The sequence below is a fragment of the Tamandua tetradactyla genome, chromosome 7 (assembly GCF_023851605.1).
Source record: "Tamandua tetradactyla isolate mTamTet1 chromosome 7, mTamTet1.pri, whole genome shotgun sequence".
Taxonomy (NCBI): domain Eukaryota; kingdom Metazoa; phylum Chordata; class Mammalia; order Pilosa; family Myrmecophagidae; genus Tamandua; species Tamandua tetradactyla.
Genome location: NC_135333.1, coordinates 116632326 through 116637626, shown reverse-complemented (window position 1 = coordinate 116637626; position 5301 = coordinate 116632326). Strand labels below are relative to the sequence as shown.

General features: G+C 33.8%; 1 pseudogene; it reads right to left on the bottom strand.

The window, feature by feature from the left end:
- Nucleotides 1-1992: 1992 nt before the first annotated feature.
- LOC143689997 (thiamine pyrophosphokinase 1-like) lies at nt 1993-2927 on the bottom strand (annotated as a pseudogene).
- Nucleotides 2928-5301: the final 2374 nt, after the last annotated feature.

Sequence of the window (5301 nt, the reverse complement as noted above, 5' to 3'; positions counted from 1 at the left end):
GTTTCAAACTGGCACAGTGTGTAATGCTACTTGTTACTTCCTGCAGGTACTAAAATGCAAATGCATATAAATTAATGATATTTTAATGAGTATTTTTGGAATTGGTACATGTCAGGCATTTCCTGAACACTGCTTTGCTACTGATGATACAAATATTGGGGAAAGTGACTGCTTTGTCACAAAACCCTTTAATTCAGTCTGTAAGAGGAATTAAATTTCTCACTACACATACAAGTCAGATTTTGATGCAGTGAAGTAAAATTAAATAGCTCTTCATTCTTTGTGTAAAATTGTACATGGGAAGTAACAGGTAATGAGATCATGGTGACTATTAGTGCCTAAAATATTGCAATACACATCTATTTAATAAGCTGGTTTGAATTATTATGAAAAATAATGATATCTCTATGGTTATGGACATTCAGTGTACAGAGATAAAAGTACTAGCTAGTACAAGAATAATGAGTGGGAGAAAAGGGTAAAGGAGAATTATTTGTGCATGCTATTAAAAATTAAGTTGGTATCAAACCAAAAACACTGTTACATATACAGGATGTTAATCTTTTTTTTTTTGCACATTGATATTTTTATTTAACATCCAGATTTCAATCACATTTATGTATCTTTCATATAATTTTTTTTCTAATGAGTAATTGTTCAGAATTTCATGTTAGTTCCAAAGACCCCTTTTTCATTTTTTTATTTACACTCTGAGACTCACACCGCCCTTTCATAATCAAAGTTGTTAGCAACAAGAAGAAAACAACTGCAGGGCCCATTCCTTAAAGCAACATAAGGATTGTGTGTACATAAAACACATCGAGGTGCCTGCCCTTGCAAAAACAAAAAAACCACGCAAAAAAAATGTGTTGAACAGGTTCATGTTTGAACATCATTATCTGTATGGCAACATTTGATTTAGTAAATATATATAATGAAGAGGGTCCCAGCATAAAAGAATTTGAATATATTCAAGGGGCCTGGTTGTTTAACCTTTCTGTGTCAGTAACCATGGGCATTACCTGCCTTACAACTGCAAAATGCTAGTATTTACAACTTCAGTATGAGAGGGAACCTCAGGCTCTCAGCACTAAGTTCTTTATTACACCGTATTCATTTATCCCCATGGATCATCAAATATTTTCTGGTATTTGAATAAAATTGTGATCTATGAACCAAGAACTTTTTTCTACCTAAGGTGCCCAGAAAAAAATGAATTTTTATGCTTAAGCTACTTCTGCACAACTTTTTCAGTCTATGCAGACAATTTTGATCCGTCATTCCATTAAACTTTAGGGTATTTACTTCAGAAGGTGAGTTTAGGAGTTGTGTTAGTAGAATGGGCTTCAAGAATTATTTATCTTTCATGTCATTTCTCTCTTCACTATAACTTACATAATGATCTGTACTCAAAGTCTGGAGGTCAATGACTTGATTTATTTTTTAAAAGATAATACAAATTACAGTAATAGTCCAGAGTGCAATAGAATAGTTTTAATACCCCAATTTGGAAGAGATTTTTTTCCAGTTAATAGTGATATAAATTATTTAGAGAAATATAATATTAAAAGACATTTAGAAGCAGTTCTTATTGTTAAAAGCATTTCAGAATGGGCATCAGGAGCTAGTGATATGCTAGACTCCAAGGAGTTTTATCCGCAACAAAATTAAAAACAATTTTCTAAAATAAAAAGAATGATTATTAACACAATAAAGGATAATCACTACTACATTTTATAATGGAAAGATTAACATTAGTTTACACAATAGAACTTATCTTCTTGCCTAATAAATAATGATTTTGCCTCTTACTGTAAAATTCAGATTTGTCATAGATAATGTTGCTTAGATTATCTGAATTGGCAGCTTCTTGAGGAAGTATAGATTCATTCTGGTTAACCCAGGTGAACTGCTCTTATTGAGCAATAAATCATTGGTGATGAGGTAAGGTAGAGGCACATCTATGCATGCTGGTCGATGCTGGTCCATAGGTTAGTCTTTGATGGCCATAGTCCAGAGGACGGCTGGTCAGTTTCCACAGTCACTACTCCAGATCCATCGTAGGAATTGGAAGTACTGACTAGTATTCCAAAACCGAACACGTGATCTGTGAGCTTCCACTTTAGGCCTGTTGTGGTAACGTGATTGCAAGGCTGTCCAACAGATATAAGACCTTACCAATCACCTTCCATTACACTGTTTAACTGCAACTTATGCTTTCCTGGTTGGAGCAGGTAGATGACAGATTTTTCTTGAACTATTATAATTGGCAAAAGAGTAATATCAGTTACTTGAAAAGAGGGTGTTCATAGATGCCATAATCTGGTCAAAATGTCCACCAAGTCCTCCCAGTTGTCACAATCAAATCAACCTCTGGATCTTTCCCTTTTATCTTCTTTTGGAGCACTTGGAGGCACATGGTCAAGTTAGTGTGATCTTGATCAGGAGTTGAAATCAGCTCACAATCCTTAATGCTGTAGTACTTTCTGACTTCAGGCCTAATAGAATAAAAATCTCCATTGATTGGAGTGTAAGGGTAGTTCAGCGGTACAATTCTCGCCTGTTCCTGGGTTCAATTCCCAGCCCAAGTACTTCCCAAAAACAAACAAGCAAAACAAACAACAAAAATTCAAAATGGTGCTATAATACTGGGATATTCACATGGAAAAGAAAGAAATGTGACCCCTGCCATATGGCGTAAAAATAAAAATAAAAAAATCTCCATTGATGAATTCAAGAAAAATTTTTCATGCGCTCCTTGCGTGATGTCATATAAGCAGTTGGCCGCTCCATCAGCACAGGCTTTGAAAAGAGCTTTGCTCCAAAGATGATGAAAACAGTCATCCAAAGCCTGGTTCAGAATAAAAGGCAATACTTAAAATTCCCAATGGGAAGCAGAGGTTCCAATGGGAAAAGACATGCTCCATATCGGAATATTTGCCTATAATGGCGAGTGGAGCCACCAGCACCCACGCGCAAACTGCGAGAGCAAGGGCAATCAACAACGCAGCCTATGTGCACAGCTGAGGAAACTTTAGTAGTTAAATTTTCGCACAATGATAAACACAAAGAAAATAAATGAAAAATATATCCCCATGGAAATGAAAAGTCTCTCAATATGGTACAACACAAAAAAGCAAATAATTACAAAAGTAGGCTTTAGTGAAAGTGAGGGAAGAAATGTTATATGAACTGCAAGGACTAAAATGTCAGAAGAAAGTCCTATACTATCAGTAGTGACAGTAAATATAAATGGATTAAAGTATTGAGTCAAAAGGCAGAGATAGCCAGAATGGATTTTTTTTAAGTATGAGTCAATTTAAATTCAAATATGCAAGAAGGTTGAAAATGAAAGAATGGAAAAAAATAAGCCATGCTTACCATGGGTAAACAAAAGCGAGCTCAGTAACTATACAAAATAAGCTAAAAATAGATGTTAAGTTAAAAAAAAAGTTAGAATGTCAGTGATGGTCATTATATTCTAATAAACAAGACAAAACAACAAAAAGTTGTAACAATTATCAATTATATATGCATCTAACAGGAGACCCCCAAAATACATGAGCAAATATTGACAGATTTGCATGAAGAAGTCACACTTCTATAGCTATAGTAAGAGACTTTAATATGTTTCTATCCAAAATAATGGATAAATTAGTATATGATCATCTAGTCAGAAGATCAATAAAGAAATATAAGAATTGAATGGTACTGTATATATCTAATTAGATCTCACAAACACATATAGAATACTTCACCCAACAAAAGCAGAATGCATATGTTTCTGGAGAGAACACAGACCATTTTCCAGGACAGGTCATATGTCAGGTCACAATACAAGTCTCAACAAACTGAAAAATATTGAGATCACACAATGCATGTTCTCCAACCACAATGGAATGAAGCTAGAAAATAGTAACAGGGGAGAAATGGAAAGCACACAGATATATGAAATTAAATAAGGAACTATTATACAATGAATAGTTTGAACTGGAAATCAGGTGGGAAATTAGGAAATATCTTGAGGATAAATAAAATGAAAACACGATATATCAAAATCTGGATGCAGCAAAGGAAATCCTGAGAGAGAAATTTATAACCCTAAATTCTTACATTACGCAAAAAGAAAGATTTCAATTCAGAAAGCTAACCTCAAAATTGGAAGAACTAGAAAAAAGAAGCAAATTAACCCAAAGAGAGCTGGAGAACTTAAATAACAAAGATTAGAAGAGAGACAAATCAAATAGAAAAAATAAATAAATAAATAGAGTCAATAAAATCAAAAGTCGATTTTTTGAAAAGATCAATAAAATTAGCAAACCTTTAGCTAGACTGACAAAAAGCAAAACAAAAACATTGAGGTTACAAATACTAAAATCAGAAATGAAAAGGGGACATTACTAATGACCTAACTGGAATTTAAAAGAGTATAAGAAGATAATATGAATAACTATATACCACTGATTAGTTCATCTAGATGGAATGGACAAATTCCTAGAAATACACAGACTACCTACACTGACTCAAAAACAAATTGAAGTCTCACAAACAAACTACTTGGAAAGAGACTGTGTCAGTAATCAAAAACTTCCAAGTAAGGAAAAGCCCAGCACCAGATGGCTAGACAGATGACCTCTACCAAACATTCCAAGAAGACTTACATCTAAATTCTTCTGAAACTATCCAAAAAAAATTATAGAGAAGAGAATACTCTATAATTCATTCTATAAGGCCAACATCTCTCATACCAAACCAGATAAATATGCCACAAGAGAAGAAAATGAAAGTCAGTATCTCTTTGACTATGGATGCAATTATCTGCAACAAAATACTAGTAAACAGAATCCAATAGCATATTAAAAGAATTAAACACCATGATCAAGTGAGATTTATCCATGGTATGAAAGGTTCATTGAATATTTAAAAATCACCTAATGTAGTACATCACAGTAACATGATGTAGTAAAAAAAGAGAACACTTGATCATCTCAATTGACATGCAAAAGGCTTTGGACAAAATCCAGATCCCTTTCTTGATAAAAACAATTAGAACACTGGGAATGGAAGGAAACTTCTTTGACATGATAAAAGGCATATATGAAAAGCCCACAGCTAACGTCCTACATAATGGATAAAGGATGGAAGCTTTTCTTCTAAGGTCAGGCATAAGACAAGGATACACACTCTCACCACTGTCAGTCAATATTTTACTGGAAATTCTTGCCAGAGCTATTAGGAAAGAAAAATAAATAAAAGGCACCCAAACCAGAAAGGAAGAAGTAAAACTTGCCCTATTTCTAG